Below are 9,643 nucleotides of genomic sequence, written 5' to 3'. Positions count from 1 at the left end.
CTTCCAAATCTGTCTTAAATGGGGAGCTCCATCAAACACTGTCTACCGTGGGGGTAACCGTTATGGCATTTGACACCCCAGTGGCATAAGGTTCAGCATCACAGCAATCTGAGGTTATGTCAATACAGCATATTGACAAAAGAGTGCTGTACCACTAAGAAGAATATTCCTCCAAAATATAAGAACAACCAAGTTTAAATACAAAGGCCTGACCCCGGTCTTGTTGACTGTAAACAAGAGGTTTAAATAAAAAAAATTTAAAAATTAAAAAAAAAAATATAGTATGTTGTTGTTGTTGTGTGCTGTTGAGTCACCTGTGATGTATAGCGACCCTATGTGCAGCAGCTCTGAACACTTCCCTGTCCTGAACCAGTCTCACTAATTCCAATACACCAACCCCCCCTTTACCCCAGATACTGTATCAATCCATCTCATCCGGGGTCTTCCTCTCCTGTACTGTCCCTCCACCCTTCCAAACATGATGTCCTTCTCCAAGGACTGGTCTCTCCTGCCCACATGCCCAAAGTATGTGAGTCAGAGCTTCAAGATTCTAGCCTCCAAGGAGCGATTTGGTTTCACCCTCTCCAAGACAGACTTACTTGTTTTCTTGGCAGTCCATGGTATGTTCAAGATGTTTCTCCAGCACCACATTTCAAAGATATTATTCTTCTGTCATCCTTATCTCTCTGAATCATAACCATAACAAGTAATTGAGAAGACCATGGCCTGGATTAGGTATACTTTTGTCTCCAGACTGACATCATTGTTCTTCAGCACTCTGGAGAGGTCCATGACAATAGACTTTCCCAACGCAATTCATCTTTTGATTTCCTGACTGCTCGTGGTGATTTTGGTTTGGTTTTGTTTTGTTGGGTTTTTTTGGAACAAATTCTTTCCATTTCCCTCACACACACCCCCACCCATCAAAGTGTACAACACGATTACTCTCCCCTCCCCTGGCACATCCACATCCTTCAGCTTCCAGCCTCTCCCACCCCTCTTGGACCCTTATACTCATTCTACAACATTTATCCTTGTGAGACTGAGTTAATTCACTTAGCATAATGCTTTCCAGTCCCTCCAAAGTTAGGTAATAATTTACAAAGTAGTTGCTCTTACGTGCTACATAGCATTCTGTTTTGACCCCTGGTGGACAGTGTTTGGTGGCGCTCCCTGGTTGAAACAAGCTTGGAAGCAAGAGTGGCATCCACGTCCGTAAATAGCTTGCCTCCGGAAACCCTATGAACTTGGAGAGAGGATGAAAGTCACACATGCAAGTGTCGAGGACTTTTGGTCGTAGGGTCACTATGAGTTGCCTATGACTCTACAACACTTATCAAAAACAACAACACAACAACCATAATTTCTCAATCCATTTGTTTGTGGTTGGACATTTGGGCTGTTTCCATGTTCTTGCCATGGTGAATAATGCTGCTGGTGTACAAATCTGTTTGTGCCTCAGTTCTCATATTCTCAGGGTATATTCCAAGTACTAGAATAGCTGGGTCATATGGAATTTTTATGTTCAGCTTTTGGAGGAAGTGCCAAACTGCCTTCCAGAATGGTTGTACCATTTTACAATCCCACCAACAATGTATAAGAGTTCCTTTCTCTCCACATCCTCTCCAATATTTATTTCTTGCTGCCCTGTTAAACTTTGCCACTCTTACTGGAGTGAGATGGTACCTCATTGTGGTTTTTATTTGCATCTCTCTTATTACCGGTGATTTGGAGCATATCTGCATGTGTCTGTTTGCCATATGAATATTTTCCTCTGTGAAAATTCTTTCCATTATTTTGCCCATTTTGTAACTGGGTTATAAGTCTTTATCTTGTGGAGGCCCAGGAGTATTCTGTAAACTTTTGTTATAAGACTCTTGTCTAAGATGATACTACCAAATGTTTTTTCCCAGTCTGTTGGTTTTCTTTTCACCCTGTTGGAAAAAGTTTTTGATGCACACTTAGATTTAATCTTAGAAGGTCACATGCATCAATTTTATCCTCTTTAGATTGTGTATTTATAGTTGTATTTGGCAGTCTCTTTATACCTTGAACTAGCGCTTCTAAGTTTGATCCCAGTTTGTCTCTTATGAATGTTATAATTTCAGCCTTTACTCCCAGGTCTCTGATGCACCTTGAGTTGGATTTTGTGTATGGTGTGAGATGTGGATCCTGTTTCAGCTTTCTGCAAGTGAAGTCCAGTTTTGCCAAAACCATTTGTTGAAGAGGTTATCATTACCCCATTTGATAGCTTAGATTTTCTTGTTGAATTATCAGTTTACCATAGATAGATGGGTCTATTTTGGGGTTCTCAGTTCTGTTCCATTGGTCTGTGTGCCTGTCATTGAATAAGTACATTCTGTTTTGGTTACTACTGCTCTGTGGTAGGTTTTGATGTCAGGGAGTGCTATGCCTCCAACCTCATTTTTGTTTTTCAGAAGTATTTTGCTTATTCAGGGTCACTTACCTCTCCAAATTAATTTGATAATTTTCCTTTCAATCTTAAAAAATGAATTTGGTATCTGGATTGGGATTACATTGAATATGTAGATTGTTTTCAGTAGAAGAAAGAAGAAGAATCAATGATCTAACTCAACACCTTCAGCAAACAGAAAAAGATCAACAATTTAATCCTACAACCTCTAGAAGAAAAGATAAGGACAGATCTGAAATCAATGAGATAGAAAACAGAAAAATAGTTAAAACCATCAATAAGACCAGAAGCTGGTTTTTTGAAAGGATCAATAAAATTGTAAAACCACCAGCAAATTTAACAAAAGGGGTATGGGGGAAGAAGACACAGATAACTGTTGGTGTTAAGAATGTTGACTGTGGAGTCAAGCAAGCTGTAATTGCTAACAACCTCAATATCTTCTTCATCATGATGCTGCCAATTGGCCCAGTGGTGAGAATCTTTGTCTTCTTGACTGTGAACTTCAATCCATATTGAAGACTACAGTCCTTGACCTTCTGCACCAAGCACTTCAGGTCTTCTTCAGTTTCAGTAAGCAAGACTGTGTCATCTGCATATGGTAGGTTGTTGATGAGTCTTCCTCCAATCTTGGTACCACACTCCTCCTCATAAAGCCCTGCTTCCCAAATGATCTGAAAAGGTATGGGGACAGGCACTCCTTTCCTGATTTGGAGCCATGCAGTGTTTCCCTACTCTGTTCTGAGAACTGCTTCTTGATATTTGAGGCTCCAGTTGAGGTCAGGCACAGACTGCAGTAAGAGCTAGTCTTGCTTTATATAACTTTCTGATTTTAAGGACTTTCACACAGTTCAATAAAGCCAACAGAATGTACTCTTTCTTCCCTAGAAGAGTTTCAGGACAAAACAGAATACCAAATCTTAGAAATGTGTTAGAAATAAAATTGTTTTAATAGGGTGGGGGGGGAGGACCAAAAAACAAACATTGAAGAACGTCTTATTGTAGAAGCCTGTGGAATTATATATGTTTTACTAGGAAATTTTCTTGATTTGAGGAGGAGATGCCATTACAAAAATGAATCTTCATGGTGCAATAATTTAAGCACTTGGCTGCTAATTGAAAGGAAATTCTTCCAAATCTACCTAGAAGCTCTGAAGGAGAAAGACCTGGTGATTTTTCTTGTAAAGATAACAGCCTACAAACCCCTACATCAAAATCCTATTCTGTCATATAGAGTCTATTCTTTCATGTAGGGCCTATTTTATCACATGGAAAAATTACTCCATAGCATACAATGAACAAATAATTCTAAATACAGTCAGTGGAGCTGTTTTTCTACACTTTTAAGACTCACAGAACCCCTGATGGGCAGAAAGCTGAAGGGAATATGCAACTCTCAGATTCTGAAATTACATCGTCTTTGATAAATGAATCAGAGGAGGGGAAATTGACCTAAAGAAGAAAATTCCTAAATCACACATTAAAAGGTAGAAAATTTTAAAAATTAACTAATGCTTCCAAATTAGAGCACTGAGTAAGTCATCACAGTTACCCTACAATACAAGTCAATTAGATTGAAATGAAAATGAGGAAGTCATTAGAAAACAGTCCAGAGAGTTGGAAAGAACTGGACAATTACTGGAAAAGTGAGTTATCCTCAGTTTGCATCGTGGGAAGGAAGAGGTTTCTGATTAAATCACATGGCAACAGAATGTTCTTCCCTACTGAAAGACCTTCTGTGAAGTCTTGTGTGCATTTCAGAATTCTTCCAAAGACCACACTCACTACCATCGAATCTGTTCCTAATTCATAGTGATTCTTTTTCTCCCAAAGAAATGCTGGTGGATTCAAACCATTGGAATATGTGGTCTTTGGGTTAGCAGGGCAATTCCCTATAGTCTTTGCCACCAGACTGTTCTCCTTCAAACTCATTTAGACTCACTGCCACCAATTTGAAACTACCTCATAGCTGGCCCTCCACTGGGTTTCTGAGGCTATAAATCTCTCCTAGAGGAAACTGCCCGTCTCTCACAGTAGCTGATAGATTCAAATCACTGACCTTTCAGTTAAAAGTCCAAACACATAACATTCTAGGCAACCATGTTGGTTCTCAGTTCTTTTCCAGAAACAAAGAGAAATTTACTAATTACTTCTAGATCTTCTTAGACTCAACAGGTACCTTCTATGTTCTTTGGGCATAGGTACTATCTTAACAAGTAGAACCCCTAGTGGCACAGTGGTTAAACTCTTGACAGTGAACCAAAAGTTTAATATTTTTAACCTACCAGTGCTCTGTGGGAGGAAGATGTGGTAGTCTGCTTCTATTAAAAAAAACAAAATAAAATAAAAATCTCTGCCTTGGAAACCCTAGAGGGCAGTTCTACTCCCTCCTATAGCTAACTATGAGTTCGTGTTAGCTATGGGCTAATTGATAGCAAATATACATAGCCATAAAAAGCAAAATAGCAATTAAAGGTGGCACATGATTAAGAGTCACCTGAGTAATGTGAACAGTATAAGTATTCTAAAGAATAGGCCATCATATTTCACTGAAATGACTCTAGGAGCTCCTAGCAAGAGATCTCCGGTGACGTAGTCCACAGGGAGCTATCCTGCTAATACAAAAGTCACACCCTCTCTGACCATTCAAATCTACCAGCAGCTCATTGGAAGAAAGATGGACAATCACTTCTGGTTCAATTTAAAGTCTCTAAATCTCACTGAATGGTCAGCTGTGTTGTTTACAACTCAATGACAATGAGTTGAGTTGAACTGAGCTGAGCTGAGTTGAGTTGAGTTGATTTAAATTGAGCAAGAAAAATGATTGTTAAGAGTGTAGCAGGACTTGACACTGTTTTGTTCTGTTGTATCTGCAGTTGCTGTGAGTTGGAATGAACTTTACAGCCTCTAATAACAACAAGAGGAAGCAGATGAAACTAGAACTTAGATCTTAAAGTATAACTAGAAGTTTGTCTGGTGGAATGGACAGGAGAATGCTTCTCCAGCAGGAAGACAGACTCAGAGATGGCAAAAAGCGACTAGTCAAACTACTGATTTTTTTTTTTTTTAGGAATCTACATTGCCCCCTCCCCTTTAGTTAGTATAACATACCTTTTTTTTTTTTAGATCACAAAATAATTTCCAGATTACATCATTACAAAACTATTATATTTTTGTTCTGGTTTTTGGTTTGTTTTTTTTTTCTTTTTTTCATTAGTTTATTTACAAAATTCTAATACAAATTCTTTCCATTTCCCTAACCCCCCCCACCCATCAAATTGTACACCCAATGATTAATCACCTCTTCCCCCTGTACATCAACATCCCTCTAATTCCAGCCTCTCTCATGCCTCCTGGATCCTTAAACTTATTCTATAATAATGGCCTTATACAATATTTATCCTTGTGGGACTGAGTTCACTCAGCATAATGTTCTCCAATCCCTCCCAAGTTAGGTAATACTTTACAAAGTTATTGCTTCTGCGTGCTACATAATATTCCATTGTGTGAATGTACCATAATTTCTCAATCCATTTGTTTGTGGTTGGACATTTGGGCTGTTTCCATGTTCTTGTGATGGTGAATAATGCTGCTATGAACATTGGTATACAAATATCAGTTTGTGCCTCAGTTCTCATTTTCTCAGGGTATATTCCAAGTAGTAGAATAGCTGGGTCATATGGAATTTCTATGTTCAGCTTTTTAAGGAAGCATCAAACTGCCTTCCAGAATGGTAGCACCATTTTACAAAGGGATGTAGATTTCACTGTTGTTTTTATTGTTATGTACCATCGAGTCACTTGTGACTCATAGCAACCCTATGTACAATAGCTCTGAACCCTACTCTATCCTGAGCCAACCTCTTCATTTCTGACACACCTGCTACCATTATCCCAGTCACTGAGTCAATCCATCTCATCCAGGGTCTTCCTCTCTTGAGCTGCCACTCCACCCTTCCAAGGATGACATCCCTCTCCAAATACTGGTCCCTCCTTGCAACATGCCCAAAGTATGCCTCAGAATCCTTGCCTCCAAGGAGTAGCCTAGTTTCACCCTCTCCAAGATGAACCTGTTTGTTCTCCTGGCAGTTCATGGTATATTCAATACTCTTCCCCAGCACCACAACTAATTAGAAATCTTAAATAATCACTACATAGGGCACAAAATATTTATTCTCATGCAGCCTACAAAGAAAATTGAAGCTTTTTGGACTAGGGGCAAGAAGATTAAAAGCATAGTGGACGCAGTTCATGGTATATTCAATACTCTTCCCCAGCACCACAACTAATTAGAAATCTTAAATAATCACTACATAGGCACAAAATATTTATTCTCATGCAGCCTACAAAGAAAATTGAAGCTTTTTGGACTAGGGGCAAGAAGATTAAAAGCATAGTGGACAATTTTCCCAAAGGACCCCCTCATGAATTTTCTTTAGCCAGTTTATCAGCTTTTGCCACAGCTTCTTCAATAGGTTCTGAGATAGAAGGCATGCTCTGGTAAGAGGTCATATTCACCTGCTGAAATCTTTTGATGATATCCTTCACGGGTACCAGCTTCCCCATATGGCCCATAAAGATTGCAGCAAACTGGAATGGCTGAGACAAAAACAAAACAAAACAAAACAAAACCCACTGCTGTACTTTCTGTGCATGGGACACAGTCAACTTGTCTTCCCCAGAAAATTCATCCATACCCAGCACAGCAATTTTGTCCTGGTGAGATCTGTAGTCCTGTAGTATATTTTTCACACCATAGACAACATCATAATGCTCATTGCCAACAATATTGGAGTTCCTGATGCAAAAGCTCAAACCTAGAGTATACACAGCAAGATATATGACCAGCTCAGCAGTAACACCAGATACTATGGTAGTATCTGGTAGTAGCATCCAAATGTTCAAAGGCAGTAGCAGATTCAGGATCAGTCAGATTGTCAGCAGGTGAAGGAAGCTGAATATTAAATTTAATAATTTAATAGTAAACCAAATGATATATTAGGAAATGAGGGAGGCAGGCTTAATACACACTGAAGGTCACCTTGTGGCACTAAGGCACAAGTCAACATTGTTCTTAGTTTGTATTAACTGAATGCCTCCCTCCTGAGATTAGCATAAAGAGGAACATGGCCTTATCTGCAAAAGATTTCACCATTATCCTTTGTTTTTGTTTTGTACTTGCTTATAATTTTACTTTGTCTACCTTCCTTATGATTCTCAATAAATACCCAGAGAGGCATGACTTGAGGCCTTCAGTCATGGGAACTGTTGGCCCCCTGTTTTTCACACTCTCTGTTCTATCTCATTCCTGGTAGTCTGTCTCATTATTCATAATTATAAAAATACTTTCCCCTCAGTCTGCAACAAGCATGTACATAAATAGCCTGTACACAGGTAATAAATCACTGCATGTCAGTAGCCAATGTAGGCTGATAACCACCAGAAGAAGGGATTCTACCCAATAAGGCACATACTTCTGAGCTAGCCTGGTTGAAGCAAAAGATGTTTTCAATAAAGAGCAGTACATCTTGACCTTTGCGATCTCTGAAGTATTTGGCTATAGCCAGTCCTGTCAAAGCTACTCCGACCTGAACACCAGATAGTTCATTCATTTGACCACACACCAGTGCCACATTTGAGGTAGTATCTTTCAAGTTGATAACATCAGACTCGATCATTTCATGGTCTATGTCATTGTCCTCATGAGTCTTTTCAACAACACCAGCCAACACAGAGTAACCGCCATGGCAGTGGCAGCATTATTGACTAATTCTATGATTCGTACAATCTTGTCAACTTCAGCATCACGAAAAAATCAATTTTGTCACCCTTGGCATAGGTAACCAGCAGATCCACTCCCTCGGTAAAAGTAACCATTATTTTCCTGCTCAACACTTAACTCCATGAACTCAGGAGCCTCAGTATCATTCATAGCAATTATCTTTACTGATATTTCACCTAAATTCTGGCCTATTCTCAAGGCCAGTGTGATCTCCTTGTCCTGTACTTCAAGGCGTTTAGGATAGGCACTAGTCAAACTGGATGTCCACCGTCTCACCACCCAGGTGGCAAGGACTGCCTTTGGTGAAGATGTTTGTGTTGCATAGTCTCTGCCAGGCTGGAGTCCTGTGGAGTGACCTGCAGCAAGAGCTGGGTTTGGGACAGTGATGCTGAAGAGCCCAGGCCCTGCAAGGCCCCAGAGGCCAAGGCAGCTGCTATACAACCTATAAGCCCTATTCTTTTTGAAAATCACCATGATCACACAAAATGATAAATGGATTTTTTTTCAAGTGCTTGCTGGTTAATTCATCTATAATACTATACTAGGTTCATTTCTACTTCATGATATTTTAGTACCCCAACCCTTATTCCTATTTATTAGGAATTCTAGTAGCATAGTACATTATGTGCTACTTTTGTAACTTAAAGGTCAGTGGTTTGATTCTACCATCCACTCTGCAAGAGAAAGATGGACAATCAGCTGTTCTAAAGATTTGTAGTCTTCAAAAAATTGTGGGAGGTAGCCATGAGTTTAATTTGATCCAATATTAGTGGGTTAGTTTGTGATTTATTCCTAAATAAAACCAACATAGTCTACCATGGATACCGGCAAACATCTTAAACACTAAAAGCCAGAGGTTTTGGCATTAAGTAAAAAAATAGACTTTTGCCTTATAGGCTAAGGCATTGTTTTTGCTAGATAAAAAGAGAAGAGGGAGCACTAAGGCTGATAGGCAACTTACAAGAATCTGATGAGTGGACTTTGTGTTTCCTCAGGGAAGAGCTAAAAGAAATTCAACCATGGTCTGTTCTATTCATGTCAGAACTAAGCACAATTATTGCATGAACCTTACAAATCTTAGTTGCTTTATCCAGAAGCACATTTTTTCCTTTTAGGGATTTGTTGTCTGTCCTTCAAGCAGCCATGGCAGCACGCGTGAGATCTGGGAGCTCATCATAAGGTAGGAACCATTGCAATCGCGTACACACGTTCATTAGGGCATCTAAATCAGGGCCATAAAAGGTGACTTGGTGACAGTTAAAGTTGAAGTGGCTTTTTTGTGTGGGGTTGTAGTCTAACTTATTTCCTGTGCTGCTGCTTTTTTATATCTCCACCATTCATTTTTATAGTACTTTGGGTTTATGGCATTTTTACACACCTTGTTTCACTTAATCCTCATAATAACTCTACCAAGCAGACATTATTGGCCCC

General features: G+C 39.4%; 1 pseudogene; it reads right to left on the bottom strand.

The window, feature by feature from the left end:
* Nucleotides 1–6,852: 6,852 nt before the first annotated feature.
* On the bottom strand, nt 6,853–8,686 carry LOC102869206 (annotated as a pseudogene).
* Between the last annotated feature and the right edge of the window lie 957 nt (nt 8,687–9,643).

The sequence above is a fragment of the Elephantulus edwardii genome, unplaced genomic scaffold, assembly GCF_000299155.1.
Source record: "Elephantulus edwardii isolate Elephantulus edwardi_28Jun2011 unplaced genomic scaffold, EleEdw1.0 scaffold00101, whole genome shotgun sequence".
NCBI lineage: Eukaryota > Metazoa > Chordata > Mammalia > Macroscelidea > Macroscelididae > Elephantulus > Elephantulus edwardii.
The sequence above is the reverse complement of the archived record's forward strand: the minus strand, read 5'-3'. Positions and strand labels throughout refer to the sequence as shown.